Source organism: Acipenser ruthenus, chromosome 55, assembly GCF_902713425.1.
Source record: "Acipenser ruthenus chromosome 55, fAciRut3.2 maternal haplotype, whole genome shotgun sequence".
In the NCBI taxonomy this organism is placed as follows: Eukaryota; Metazoa; Chordata; class Actinopteri; order Acipenseriformes; family Acipenseridae; genus Acipenser; species Acipenser ruthenus.
The window spans coordinates 1119487-1135543 of NC_081243.1; the positions used below are offsets into that span (position 1 = coordinate 1119487).

Here is a 16057-nt window from a genome sequence, read left to right on the forward strand (position 1 = left end):
CAGCTCAGACCTGCAGACACACGAAGAGAGGAGATCAAAGATATTGCCATCCCTAACACAGCAACACTCACTATACCATACAACACTGTATGCAATAGAAGAATATTGCAATGGGATGGGAATCAGACTCCCGCTGCACAGCGGTGTGATCCAGTCCTGGTTTCACTGTGAGTTTAATAAGACGACACACCTGAGCTTGTTACCTGTACACACTGGGGCTGATCAAGCTTGAAGTGAAACCTGGAACGGGTGAAACTTCTCTTAGGTTCTAGAGTTCTGACGGTTCACATGCAGAATGTATTATCTAGGCGTGGGACACACGGACTGCCTGCCCCTCTTTGCTGACAGCAGGGTCGCCGAGATGTGTCTAAATCCCGCAGGATGTCCCGGCAGACCCTGGGAATGAAAGCCAGAGAGGAAAAGGAAGAGGCCAAGAGAGAGAGAAAGAGAAAGAGAAAGAAAGAAAGAAAGAAAGAGAAAGACAGGAAGAGAGAAAGAAAGAAAGAAAGAAATAAAGAGAGACAGGAAGAGAGAAAGAAAGAAAGAAAGAAATAAAGAGAGAAAGACAGGAAGAGAAAGAAAGAAAAAGAAAGAAAGAAAGAAAGACAGACAGGAAGAGAGAGAGAAAGAAAGAAAGAGAAAGGAGAGCGAGGGAAAGAGAGAGAGACTACCTTCTTTTTTGTTTGTTTCCTTTCTCTGAAATTAAAACATCGAAGTACACGGCACAGCTGGACTGGGTGGCTAAAGAATGGAATGGGAATCAGACTCCTATTGCACAGCAGTGTCACCCGTTCCAGGTTTTACTACCAGCTTGATCAGCCCCCAGTGTGTACAGGTAACAAGCTCAGGTGTGTTTGATTAAATTCTTGGTGAAACCAGGAACGGATCAAACTGCTGTGCAACGGGAGTCTTATCATCAGCCCTGAGAGCGAAGGAAAAGGGAACAGCATATTATTTAAAAACGCTCAAAGAGAACTAGAGAGATCATGTCATCACAAAAAGGAATTTAACTTATATAATGGTCGCTGTACCACCTGTTGCTAGCTTTAGAAACACAATACAAGGGCAGTGAATATCTGATGCAGTGACACACGCACACAGTTAGACTGACATTGTTTAAGTCTGAAAGTCTGCACCAGTGTGCACACCTGTTCCACACACGCACTAAAAACATCCGTCCACATGCCTGCTATTTTATGATCAACAGGTACAAAGCAGAGTGGAAAAGAACAGAGACATTAAAGAAAGCTGCATCGTTCTTCTCTTTGCTCGCTCACAATGGTTGTTGATTACCTGGTGTGCCGGCTGTCAGAAGTAATTAACAGCCACCCACTCACCTCTCCCGAGAGATTAAAATCAACAGTCTCATTATCATCAGCTGTCCCCCCTCCCCCCACTGCAAAACACACTGTGTCTGTTAACTTGGAACAAAACAGCTGGCGAACAAGTTAGGGAGATTAAAACAGACTGTTGGCGTATTTTAAATTTGGAAGCGTTTCCACTAGAAGTCTTTCTCAGCGTCTTCAATAGAAACACTAAAAGAAACTTCATAAATTCAACGGCAAGCGTTTCCACTAGAAGTCTTTCTCAGCGTCTTCAATAGAAACACTACAAGAAACTTCATAAATTCAACGGCAAACGTTTCCACTAGAAGTCTTTCTCAGCGTCTTCAATAGAAACACTAAAAGAAACTTCATAAATTCAACGGCAAACGTTTCCACTAGAAGTCTTTCTCAGCGTCTTCAATAGAAACCCTAAAAAGTCTTCCTCCAACCCCTCTCTGTCTACACCCCCATCCCTTGTGTTCAGAGCCCAGCGACTACAGCAAGGGCTGCAGCTCAGTCCCTCCATCACCCCCAACCTTAAAAGCTACAGCTTCCCAGAAGAGATTCGGATCTCTCGGGCTCAGCATTTCTGTTTGACACATGAAATATATAAATACAAAAGTAATAATAGGTGTGTAATATATTATATTTATTGAAAGCAAGGGCTTCCACACAGGTGTGGCTCATGCGTTAATTAAGCAAATAACATCCCATCATGCTTAGGGTCAGGTATAAAAATGCTGGACAGGCCTGGTTGCCTATAATTCTGGCTAGCATGGCTGAAAGAGGAGACCTCAGTGACTTTGAAAGAGGGGTGATGTTGGGGCGCGTTTGGCAGGAGCTTCAGTGACCAAGACAACTCAACGAGGGAACTCCGAGGGAATGACATCATCAGCAAGGCAAAACAGGCGAGCAACTGCAGATCAATTTACTGCAAATTTCAACCTGGGGCGCGAGAGGCCAGTTTCATCAAAAACGGTCCGCCGAGAACTCCACAGAGCGGGATGCCATAGTGACCCAACGCCCTTTGGTGTTTCCATTTTTTTGTCCACCACCTGTAAATATTCTATGAGAAATGGTTGCTGTGGAAACCAGTGGGTCTGAGTCGCTCCGTGGTTAGAGTTACAGTTTCTAATGAGAAATCTGAAAACAAACAGATTTTGTTTTTCATTTATTTGAACGCGTTACCGGGAGAATGATCTTTTACATATATCGACTCTTGTTTCGTATGTATCGGATTTGGGGGAATTGCTTCCAACCTCCCACCCAGACTGCTTCTCTTCCTTCGGTCCGCATCAGTTTGCATATCGGAAACATTTTAAAGCTCCGAATTATTTGCATCTCCGAGGCGGGCTGAGTGTGAACGCTCTGCTGTTCGCTGCTTCTTCCGAAAACCCAGTTATTTCATTTTTAAAAATCAGTCTGATCTGGAACGAATGTATCGTGAGTGGGTGTACCTGCATGCTAACCGCTGCACCTCAGCCTTCAGAGAGAAATATATATATATCAAAAAGATTGAAATTCCTGACACTATTTTCAGCTCTTAATGGTTTCTGCACCCACAGTTTGGTCCGAAATAAAATGATGCATGCCCAGGAAGCCCCAGCTTTGTGTTAAGTGGGTATTTAAATGTGTTTTAAATAATTCATCAGGTTTGCCCTCATCACTGGTCTGTTTAACACACTGTAGTACTGATACCCAGCTGTTAGTATTCACAGCCAAAAGACGCTGGTGACCTGGATTTCTGTCTGTCTCGCAATCTTGAGGCACGGAGACTGAACTGCTCCCTCCCTCCCTCCCTCCCTCACCCCTCTAAGAGAAAGGGGGCTCCGTCCAGTCCAGGGCAGGCTTGAAGCACTGAGATTGAACTGCTCCCTCCCTCACCCACCCCACTAAGAGAAAGGGGGCTCCCTTCAGTCCAGGGCAGGCTTGAGGCACGGAGACTGAACTGCTCCCTCCCTCCCTCACCCCTCTAAGAGAAAGGGGGCTCCGTCCAGTCCAGGGCAGGCTTGAGGCACGGAGACTGAACTGCTCCCTCCCTCACTCCCTCACCCCCTAAGAGAAAGGGTGCTCCCTCCAGTCCAGGGCAGGCTTGAGGCACAGAGACTGAACTGTTCCCTCCCTCCCTCCCTCACCCCTCTAAGAGAAAGGGGGCTCCGTCCAGTCCAGGGCAGGCTTGAGGCACGGAGACTGAACTGCTCCCTCCCTCCCTCCCTCACCCCTCTAAGAGAAAGGGGGTTCCCTTCAGCTGTAGATTGCACACAAGTTTAAAATCAGGCTACAATATTACTGCAATAGACACACAATACGAATGGGGTGTTAGTACTACAGTAGTAACGTTAACAGCGTTTCCTATTGGGTGACTACAGGATTTCGAAAGAGAGTTTACACTCAACAGCTTCTCCTTAGCGTGAAGCACAGAGTGGAGGAGCCTTTCTGGAACAGAAAAAGCCAGCTGGGAGACAAATGTTTTGTGTCGAAAAACAGCAAAAGTAAAAACTCGACGGGCCGTATAATTAGAGTAATTATAGCAGTGTGAGAATGGGTCGCTAAGAAACAGGACCCAGCCCAGCGAAACAGTTCAAAACATTATTATCCGTTTTACTTAGATCATTTATTAACCCTTTCATGCACAGAAGCCTCATATGCTTTACCAGACCTCTCTGTGCTTTACAATGCTTCCCTATGCTTTACCAGACCTCTCTGTGCTTTACAATGCTTCCCTATGCTTTACCAGACCTCTCTGTGCTTTACAATGCTTCCCTATGCTTTACCAGACCTCTGTGCTTTACAATGCTTCCCTCTGCTTTACCAGACCTCTCTGTGCTTTACAATGCTTCCCTATGCTTTACCAGACCTCTCTGTGCTTTACAATGCTTCCCTATGCTTTACCACACCTCTCTGTGCTTTACAGTGCTTCCCTATGCTTTAACAGACCTCTCTGTGCTTTACAATGCTTCCCTATGCTTTACCAGACCTCTCTGTGCTTTACAATGCTTCCCTATGCTTTACCACACCTCTCTGTGCTTTACAATGCTTCCCTGTGCTTTACCACCTCTCTGTGCTTTACAATGCTTCCCTATGCTTTACCATACCTCTCTATGCTTTACTATGCTTGCCTATGCTTTACCAGACCTCTCTGTGCTTTACAATGCTTCCCTATGCTTTACCACACCTCTCTGTGCTTTACAATGCTTGCCTATGCTTTACCAGACCCCTCTGTGCTTTACAATGCTTCCCTATGCTTTACCATACCTCTCTATGCTTTACTATGCTTGCCTATGCTTTATTACACTGTCCCTTTGTTGGCGAGCGGTCCGTTTCTATAGTACCAGTCCCCGCAGACTGAAGGGGTGGTCACCCTCACAGCCACTCCCCTCCGCTTCCCACTCAAAACAATGGACAGGATGTTCCCAATCGCAGCTCGGAAATGGCCAACACTTGGCTCGTTTAAAGATGGTATTCTTTAGACAGGCTGATAAGGAAAACACGCCCAACTGTACAACTCTGGCAGGCAGCTAAAAAACATGTGTGCTGCTGAGCTGGTAACAGTTATTATTATTAATTATGAATCACTCATTCAGCAGACGCTTTTATCCAAAGCGACTTACAGAGACTAGGAGGGTGCTGCAGAGTCACTTCCAATAGGACCTCGTTTGTTTTACGTCTCGTCCGAAGGACGGAGCACAAGGAGGTGAAGTGACTCGCGCAGGGTCACGCCAATCTGTGTGGTCCAGTGGTTAAAGAAAAGGGCTTGTAACCAGGAGGTCCCCGGTTCAAATCCCACCTCAGCCACTGACTCATTGTGTGACCCTGAGCAAGTCACTTAACCTCCTTGTGCTCTGTGTGGTAAAGCATAGGGAAGCATTGTAAAGCAGAGAGAGGTCTGGTAAAGCATAGGGAAGCATTGTAAAGCACAGAGAGGTGTGGTAAAGCATAGGGAAGCATTGTAAACCACAGAGAGGTCTGGTAAAGCAGAGGGAAGCATTGTAAAGCACAGAGAGGACTGGTAAAGCATAGGGAAGCATTGTAAAGCACAGAGAGGTGTGGTAAAGCATAGGGAAGCATTGTAAAGCACAGAGAGGTCTGGTAAAGCATAGGGAAGCATTGTAAAGCACAGAGAGGTCTGGTAAAGCATAGGGAAGCATTGTAAAGCACAGAGAGGTCTGGTAAAGCATAGGGAAGCATTGTAAAGCACAGAGAGGTCTGGTAAAGAATAGCAAACATGGTAAATGTTTATCAGTATCATGGTCAAAGCTTATGAAAAATAACAATTACTCTGTAGATTTACACTAGGGAACTTTTACAAGAGTTACACGAGTACTGTATGCTTCAAATAACCATTAAAATGATTGAGCACGGAAGAACGCTTTGAGTTGGGCTCGCATTTGCATTTGTGATGCGGTCATGTGTGGGTTACGTCACCCCCACGAACAACTGTGCGCGCAGCCCCTACCTGACAGCTGTAGGGTTACGCACTACAAACAACATTAACCCATTCATGCATGTAATACTGACAACAGCTCGAAAAAAAACTAGTTTTGGACACACATTTATCATTGATTTTCTTCCATTGCTTTATAGATATATATAGATAGATAGCTAGATACTTACATTCGAGGGCAAGTGTTGAAGACGCTGAGAGAGACTTCTAGTGGAAACGCTTGTCATTGAATTTATGAAGTTTCTTTTAGTGTTTCTATTGAAGACGCTGAGAGAGACTTCTAGTGGAAACGCTTGTCATTGAATTTATGAAGTTTCTTTTAGTGTTTCTATTGAAGACGCTGAGAGAGACTTCTAGTGGAAACGCTTGTCATTGAATTTATGAAGTTTCTTTTAGTGTTTCTATTGAAGACACTGAGAAAGACTTCTAGTGGAAACGCTTGCCATTGAATTTATGAAGTTTCTTTTAGTGTTTCTATTGAAGACACTGAGAAAGACTTCTAGTGGAAACGCTTGCCATTGAATTTATGAAGTTTCTTTTAGTGTTTCTATTGAAGACGCTGAGAGAGACTTCTAGTGGAAACGTTTGTCATTGAATTTATGAAGTTTCTTTTAGTGTTTCTATTGAAGACGCTGAGAAAGACTTCTAGTGGAAACGTTTGCCATTGAATTTATGAAGTTTCTTTTAGTGTTTCTGTTGAAGAGTATAATTTAAAACACTACATAAACAGTGCAAGCAACGCTGTTAATTTAAAAAAAGGCAAAAAGGTACAATACAAACGTGTATTTGCACAACATCCCGAGTTGCTTTGACTGTCTCCCCTATACAACCTCTATTATTTACATAAAACATATTCCCAGAACACCCCGCGTTTGTTTGTTCTGTGGCTTCGGGTTTAATGTTCTGCAGTGCGTCAGGATACATATTCTAGCAGTAACAAAAATAAATCGTTCACTCATATAAAGACTTTTACCTTCTAAAGTATTTAACGTTACGCTTAAAAAAAAAAAGGTGTATTAAAAATTGCCGTGGCGTATTCGTTCTAACATGCAGCGGTCTCGTTGAGACTTCATATAAGTTTAATAAAAATTCTGACACATTTATAATAAACTGCCATTATGAAAATCCGTTTTTTTCCTTTTATTATTATTATTATTATTATTATTATTATTTGTTTATTTAGCAGACACCTTCTTTATCCAAGGCGACTTACAGAGACTAGGGTGTGTGAACTATGCATCAGCTGCAGAGTCACTTACAACTACGTCTCACCCAAAAGACGGAGCACAAGGAGGTTAAGTGACTTGCTCAGGGTCACACAATGAGTCAGTGGCTGAGGTGGGATTTGAACCGGGGACCTCCTGGTTACAAGCCCTTTTCTTTAACCACTGGACCACACAGCCTCCATTTGAAAACTACACTAGGCTAATGGTTAAAAAATATATGCGGATACAGCGATTTCTGCACGCATATTATTATTATTATTATTATTATTATTATTATTATTATTATTATTATTAATTTACAATTAAGCATGAATTACAGTGGGAGAAATTGCTTGCTAATGTCAAGCAGCGTACTATACGCTCCCTCGCACAGAAAACTAATACGCGATACATTCTCAACTTACCATGCAAACTTTATTTTCCCCTCTTGCACGCATTTTAAAGAAACACACGTTTAAAAACGCTGTCTTTAAAACCTACCCGACTAACAACATTGCCTGAAGATTTTTCACGGTCTCTTTAGTTTACCAGACTGTTTCTGGCTCGCTAATTGACTATAAAGATGAAACATCGGTGATCTTACCTTTATTATTTAATTAAAAGGTGGTGATCTCCGTGTTTTCTAGCAATCCGATAATTTAAATTGTCTAGCATTGCACCTGGCTGTGATAACACAGTTGTCGAAACTCAAATCAACCCCACCAAAAGGGAAATTAAATTACGTATTTTATTTATATATATATATATATAATGTATTATTATGATTATTTAATTAAAAATTCACCTCTAGGCTTGCAAAAACGGTATCCAAACTCGAGCGCTTGGGTCACAGCGCTCGGCTTTAAACAGACCGACCCATTCGACAAAAACAATAGGGGGTGCGTACCTTTCAAGTTTTGTAAAAAATATACATATATATTAATTCCTCCATCTAAAATCTACACCGCGTTTGTCTGCGTTAAAGAAAACCCCCTTACTTTTTTTAAATACACACTTATGTAGTTTTATTTTCTCCGAGAAAGAAAAAAAAAAAACGAACCTCTCCCATTTTTATTTTCTCGAAACGCACCAGTTGGTTTGGCCCGTGATAGGTGCTCTTGGAAGTTGATAAACATCCCAGAAATTCCTGTGTCGAGTTTTTTTTTGTCTCCAGATTTGGCTCACTGTAGCGAATTGCTTCTCTGCGACTGAACACAGTTTCATACAGCCAGTAATCTCTCCCCCGTGGTCCTGTCTAAAGATATTTGGGCACTTTACCCTTGTTTTTTTAATCTACATCCTCCTGTTCCCATTAAATACAAGATTTGTAATGATAAAGGGCTGAACAACATGAACTCGATATAATATTTACATTTACTTTCTGTATTCATAATAGTACTAGACTCCTGATCATTTCAATAATAATAATAATAATAATAATAATAATAATAATAATAATAATACTAGACTTCATTGAGGGGAGCTCTGAACCCCAGGACTGGGTGCAGCAGCAGCAGCAGCAGCAGCAGGGCTAGTGTGAGTTTCTAACCCTGCTCAAACTCCTGGCTCCTGATCATTTCAATATTAATAATAATAATACTAGACTTCATTGAGGGGAGCTCTGAACCCCAGGACTGGGTGCAGCAGCAGCAGCAGCAGGGCTAGTGTGAGTTTGTAACCCTGCTCAAACTCCTGGCTCCTGATCATTTCAATATTAATAATACTAGACTCCATTGAGGGGAGCTCTGAACCCCAGGACTGGGTGCAGCAGCAGCAGGGCTAGTGTGAGTTTGTAACCCTGCTCAAACTCCTGGCTCCTGATCATTTCAATATTAATAATACTAGACTTCATTGAGGGGAGCTCTGAACCCCAGGACTGGGTGCAGCAGCAGCAGGGCTAGTGTGAGTTTGTAACCCTGCTCAAACTCCTGTCTCCTGATCATTTTACAGGTATCTCACACTAGTGCTAGACCAGCTCCCTGTCTCATTGTCATTGTAAAGTAGGTGTGAGACAGAGGCAGCAGTGGGGTGAGAATGTGCGGCACTTCACACGCCAGTAAAGAGGAGACGCTCAGGCGAGCACACAGCCACTATCACCCACAGCATTCTAAATTGGGGGAAAAAAATATTTTCAAATAATAATTACAAAAAAAAAAAAGATTCAATAAATGTGGGGCAGTGTAATCAATTCCTAGTTTATCTGCATGTCAGTGGAGTCACGCAACAGAAATACACAGCATGCTTTAGCTTGGCGTGAGCAAGCCAGGCTACTGAATTTGAATGAGGGGAAACGAGAACAAGAAACCAACTCCCTATAAAGTATTGCAACCAGCGACTTCCTGCAATTCTGCAAGAGAATAGACAATCATAGCAGGGGGGTGGGAAAGGGTGGGGGGGCGGTCAGCAGGTTATCTAGTATGGGGGGGTCAATCTATTTAGCCCCCCCCCCTCCCATTTTGAAATGGCACAGCCCTTCAATGGTGCTGAGCTGTTTACCTGACTGCTAATCCAGTTGAACTCCAGTAGAGTGAATATCTATTGTTTGCCAAAGGCTGGTTTTCACAGTCAGTGAAACTGGATTCAAGTCAAATTCAAGTGGATTACCAGCTGGGACCACAGTGTGCTAACTATACCCTAAATGATCTTCAGTGGCAATGCAGACAGACAGTGGAGCTACAATGTATGCTAGCTAATATATATAGAGAGAGGTTCATTACAGTAGACATGCACAAACCAAACCAATTAAGTGCAAAACATAGAACTGAGTTCTGGTTTTGTAAAATCAACAGAAAACGTTTTACGTTTTTAAAAAAATAACAGGAGGTGATCCAGGGGTTAAATAAAGGGGCTTGATACCAGGAGGTTCAGATCCCGGCTCAGCCACTGACTCACTGTGTGTGTGTGTGTGTGACCCTGAGCAAGTCACTTCACCTCCTTGTGCTCCGTCCTTCGGATGAGACGTAAAACAAACGAGCTCCTATTGGAAGTGACTCTGCAGCAGCAGCAGCAGCAATAGTTGATGATGCAGAGTTCACCCTCCTAGTCTCTGTAAGTTGCTTTGGATCAAAGCCTCTGCTAAATGAATATAAATCCTTGCTGTACTGAAATGAAAACAGCTGATGGATTTCTAAGCCTTGCTTGTAGAAACTTGTCAACATTTTCAATGCTTCTTTGAACTCTCATCACATACTTCTCGGCTACAGAGTTGAAATAAACTGTGTGTGTTTCCTGTTTCAGATAAGAGACGCCTGCGTTTGGACCTTGAACTGAATTAAAAATGTCATAAAACTTACACCCTATGGAATGAACTCTTTTTGCTTCATAAAGTCGAACGAAACCTGCTGAATAATGCGACGTTAACATGCTGAAGAATCACAGCGGTGTGGAGTAGTGGTCAGGGCTCTGGACTCTTGACCGGAGGGTCGTGGGTTCAATCCCAGGTGGGGGGGGGGACACTGCTGCTGTACCCTTGAGCAAGGTACTTTACCTAGATTGCTCCAGTAAAAACCCAACTGTATAAATGGGTAATTGTATGTAAAAATAATGTGATATCTTGTAACAATTGTAAGTTGTCCTGCATAAGGGCGTCTGCTAAGAAATAAATAATAATTATATATATATATATTTTAATTTTGTCTCAATCCTAAAATTCTAGGTGATGCAAAACCATTGGCCACAGCGGTAGGTGTTTTGTAGCACACGCTCAGACATTGCCTCACACCTTGTGTATCAAGCCCAGACACACGACTCTGCAAAGCCTCACAGTCAGACAGCCTGGTTCACACCGCACACACCTGAGGGTGAGCCACAGCCATGGAACATTCATTAAAAAGATTACACTGAGCTCGAGAGATTACCATTCATCCTTCCCGAGTTCCTCAAAGCTGCCTTCTGTTGATTTTCACTGTTTCCTTTACTCTGCCAACATTACTGCATTGCTGTCTGTCTGCTGTCTGTCTGGGTATAGTTAGCACACTGTGGTCCCGTTCTACCAGCCTCACCCCAGTGTAGCTGCCCTATACTTGTGCTACCATTGCCCTGCAGTATAACACAGAACCATTATTGCATTGTATTGTATTGTTACTATAGATTATTTGGTAACCCTCATAAATGTTTCCCACAGTAAAAGCACAGCAAAATGTAATACAGCACAGTGGAAGTATAACAAAGCATAGGGAAGCATTGTAAAGCACAGAGAGGTCTGGTAAAGCATAGGGAAGCATTGTAAAGCACAGAGAGGTCTGGTAAAGCATAGGGAAGCATTGTAAAGCACAGAGAGGTCTGGTAAAGCATAGGGAAGCACTGTAAAGCACAGAGAGGTCTGGTAAAGCATAGGGAAGCATTGTAAAGCACAGAGAGGTCTGGTAAAGCATAGGGAAGCATTGTAAAGCACAGAGAGGTCTGGTAAAGCATAGGGAAGCATTGTAAAGCACAGAGAGGTCTGGTAAAGCATAGGGAAGCATTGTAAAGCACAGAGAGGTCTGGTAAAGCATAGGGAAGCATTGTAAAGCACAGAGAGGTCTGGTAAAGCATAGGGAAGCATTGTAAAGCACAGAGAGGTCTGGTAAACCATAGGGAAGCATTGTAAAGCACAGAGAGGTCTGGTAAAGCATAGGGAAGCATTGTAAAGCACAGAGAGGTCTGGTAAAGCACAGGGAAGCATTGTAAAGCACAGAGAGGTCTGGTAAAGCATAGGGAAGCATTATAAAGCACAGAGAGGTCTGGTAACGCATAGGGAAGCATTGTAAAGCACAGAGAGGTCTGGTGAAGCATAGGGAAGCATTGTAAAGCACAGAGAGGTGTGGTAAAGCATAGGGAAGCATTGTAAAGCACAAAACATATAAACTGTGGTAAATGGATAGTACAACCATGAGAAAAAGCATGAAGGAAACCTGCAAAATGACCATGCAAATTTACTGTGGGAGACTTTTATAAATGTCCAATCCAAGGGTCGAGATCCAGTCCAGGTTTCAGACCAGCCCTGTGTGTGTGTGTGTGTGTGTGTGCGTGTGTGTGTGTGTGTGTGTGCTTGCGTGCTCTGGATTTGAAAGGTGTTTACTTCAAAACATGACCTAAATCTTTCAGCTTGGGCAAGCAGAAATCTCTCTCCCCCTCCCTCCCCTCTCTTCTCTCTGTATCCTTCTGTCTCTCTCTCTCTCTCTCTCTCTCTCTCTCTCTCCCTCTCTATGTCTTTCTGTATCCCTCTCTGTCTGTCACTCTCTCTCCCCTTCACCCCCCCTCCCTCTCCCTCTGTCTCATTCTCTCTCTCTGTCCCTCTCCCTTTCTCATTCCCTCTCTCCCTGCCCCCTTCTCTATTGCTTGTGTGATACCAAGCTGCAGGTTAAATCTCCAATCTCAATCATTATGTGATGCAGGAAGTTTGATCTATAGATTTTGTATAAAGTGCACAATCGCATCTAGGTGACTGCTTTCACAGAAAAGCGCCTTTTCACCTCCTGAGCTGTCTGTCAGCTACACAGTGATTGCAGACAGAGACAGGAGGCAGAAAGAGGCACTGAGGAAACCCCCTTGACATTAAAAAAAAAGCACTGTGGAGGGCTGGGTGCCACAGTTAGTGTTTTTAACCTGGGAGGCTAGGTGGCGCTAGTGAGTGGGTCGAAAGTACAGAAGCAACAACTAATTGATTCATCGATTTTACACCCTACATTTAAGAGTTTCTATTGAAGACGCTGAGAAAGACTTCTAGTGGAAACGTTTGCCGTTGAATTTATGAAGTTTCTTTTAGTGTTTCTATTGAAGACGCTGAGAAAGACTTCCAGTGGAAACGTTTGCCATTGAATTTATGAAGTTTCTTGTAGTGTTTCTATTGAAGACGCTGAGAAAGACTTCTAGTGGAAACGTTTGCCATTGAATTTATGAAGTTTCTTTTAGTGTTTCTATTGAAGACGCTGAGAAAGACTTCCAGTGGAAACGTTTGCCATTGAATTTATGAAGTTTCTTTCAGTGTTTCTATTGAAGACGCTGAGAAAGACTTCTAGTGGAAACGTTTGCCATTGAATTTATGAAGTTTCTTGTAGTGTTTCTATTGAAGACGCTGAGAAAGACTTCTAGTGGAAACGTTTGCCATTGAATTCATGAAGTTTCTTTTAGTGTTTCTATTCCGCTGACGTCTGTCACATCACTTAAACACACGCGGAACCAGCGCAGCAGCGCCCCCTAGCGACTCATATTATTATTATTAGTTTATTTAGCAGACGCCTTTATCCAAGACGACTTACTAGAGACTAGGGTGTGTGAACTATGCATCAGCTGCAGAGTCACTTACAACTACGTCTCACCCGAAAGACGGAGCACAAGGAGGTGAAGTGACTTGCTCAGGGTCACACAATGAGTCAGTGGCTGAGGGCGGATTTGAACCGGGGACCTCCTGGTTATAAGCCCTTTTCTTTAACCACTGGACCACACAAATAAGCCTCTATCCATGATCTGGAAACACAGCTTGCAAACAGATTTCTTGAACACTAAGTCAGTTTGCGGCTAGGAACTGGGTTTCAGGAGACTGGGGTTCAGGACGCTGCGCGACAAACACCAGGCAGGGAGACTTGAGGGTTTTGATACAGCAAACCCAAACTAGGTCTCCCGGAACCAGCTTTCAAAATTCGTGTTCCCTCAGCAGAAGCAGCCACCAGTGCAGCATTGCCGGGTCGACCTGCTCTGTAACAACGCTGATGAACTACAGCCCTCGATCTGCCTACAAGGGACACGGGGTATACCAGGGGCACACGCCCACATCACCAAGCCAAACCGAATCGGGGAGACAGACGGTTCGGAATAAAGAGACAACGCGTCTCACTGATTTAGCACGAGCTCCTGTGCCCCATGCACGCTTGCAACACCGACTAGACAGACGCACGCACCGACACAGGTGGACGCGGTTTACACACACGCACACGCACACGCACACAAGTCCACGCAATGTGAATTGTAAAGGACGGTACCTTCTTGTCGATGCCGAGGCTCCCGACGCTCTGTCCTTTGCAATCCTCGTTTCTCTCAAGTCTCTCGGCGTTTGCTTAGATTCCAATAGCCTACGAATCGCATGCAGGGAATTATATCTTATCCCCAAACCTCGCACATTTGCAATATTATGAGCAACAACAGCAAATTCCATTTAAAAAGCAACATCAAAGATCAACAGCCTGCGCAGCGCAGGCATTGTCTCCTGCACCACGAATTCAAAGCATTAACCCAAATGCGAAAACACTAACTCAATTGGTCAGCTTCTGCTCGTAAAGTAGCAGCCATTCGATGCGCACAAACGTAAAAATGCTAATCGCAAACGCGTTGCAGTGAAACGCGGGGATACGATTTGCTTGCACAGCTGGTATATCATTTGCAGTCCACAAGGCAATTCAATTAAAAAGCACGAAAAAAAAAAATGCGATCGCTTCTGTGCGTGAAACTACCAGGACGCACACCTGCATGTCTGCACATTCACACATCGAAGGGAACAACACACGCCGTCTAAAAAACACATACCTCTACACGCACCTTCTACTATGGATTTACCTCGAAAAACACACCTTGCGTTCGCAAGATGGTATTTTATATTCAGATTATTATTAATAATAATAATAATAATAATAATAATAATAATAATAATAATAATGTGTTCAAAATCGAAAAAAACAGCCACCCTCGAGGATATCAAACGTTTTCCTGTCTGAAAGCCATACTCTCGCCTCCTGTGGATACGTCTTGACGCGTTAACAACTAAAATGCACACAGACTCCAAAAACGACCGCCGGACTCGCCAGCTTGCCCGATTTCCCTTGCAAGAACATGGATTATTTTTTTTAGGTTGTATTGTTTACACACACACACACAAATTACATTAAAAAAAAAAAAAAAAAAGCTACCACAAGCATCGTTGGGCCGTTTTCAAATGTCAATATTTAAAAATACCACGATACCGTGTCACACATATTGAGGACTAAGTAGAAAGGGAACCGCACACACACACACGCACGCACACACACACACACGCCCGCACACGCACGCACGCACACATGCACGCACGCACGCTTGCTGACACACAGACACGCACGCACGCACACACGCACGCACGCACACACACACGCCCGCACACACACACGCACGCACACACACGCACGCACGCACACATGCACGCACGCACGCACACACACACACTTGCTGACACACACACACGCACGCACGCACGCATGCACGCACGCACGCACACACACACACACACTTGCTCACACACACGCACACGCACACACACTTGCTGACACACACGCACACGCACACACACACACACTGACACACACACACACACATTCTCCCCTCTCACTCCCTCCTCCCTCTCTCTCCTCTCCGACTATAGATCTATCTATCTATCTTTCTCATTTTTCAATAGAGCTGTACAGTATTATTACTCTATGAAGTGCAGTACACTTCTGTACAAACCACATAATATCTCCTAAACAGTGAATTGCACGGGGCACTGTGATGTAATGTGGCCGGACGATGCCCTCGTGTGGCTGTGAGTGGAACAGCATCAATAAAACCAGGGCGGGGGGGGTCTTAATACCGCCACTGCCTTAATACCGCCACTGCATTAATACCGCCACTGTCTCAATAGCGCCCCTGTAAATTACTGTTCTGTGCATTGGGGGGGCATTGTTGATTTCATTCAATGCCAGCGCTAGTATAAAATCTTGTAAAGTATTTTTTTAATGACAGCAAAGTGCAGTAAAGTGTAGTAAAAATCACAGTAAAGCGACATAAAATACTGTGAAATCAATGCCAGTTCTGTGATATCACAAGTCATTAGAGTCTAAAGCGTTATTAAAACCAGAGCTAACTGTGCTATTGACGAAGAGGGGGGGGGGGGGGGGGTCACGATAGCTTGCGTGTTGTTGATCCGAACGTGTCTGGGATTCCAGTCCTTGTTTTCCACCTGCTCCTGAACACTCCACCAGAGGGGGAGGAGACAGAACCCTGGCGCTAGAATGACAATGAAGAACCCTCATGAATATTCATGAGAGGAGAGCGAGGGGGAGGGGTTAGCCCGGAATACATTCCGTCACTCAGGATTC

At 43.9% G+C, this 16057-nt stretch overlaps 1 protein-coding gene across 7 annotated transcripts in view; it reads right to left on the bottom strand.

Moving 5' to 3' along the window:
* The window catches only part of ccdc120a (coiled-coil domain containing 120a), a 22866-nt gene extending 7971 nt beyond the window's left edge, over positions 1-14895 (bottom strand). For 2 of the 7 annotated variants that reach the window (XM_059017156.1, XM_059017150.1), the window contains exons 1-2: positions 7579-7767; positions 1-10 (exon numbers count right to left, since the gene is read on the bottom strand). The exon at positions 1-10 is cut by the window's left edge and continues 130 nt beyond it. The gene's annotated coding sequence lies outside the window, so the exon portion shown is untranslated. The other 5 variants (XM_059017151.1, XM_059017152.1, XM_059017153.1 and 2 more) reach the window with 5 other exon arrangements.
* Between the last annotated feature and the right edge of the window lie 1162 nt (positions 14896-16057).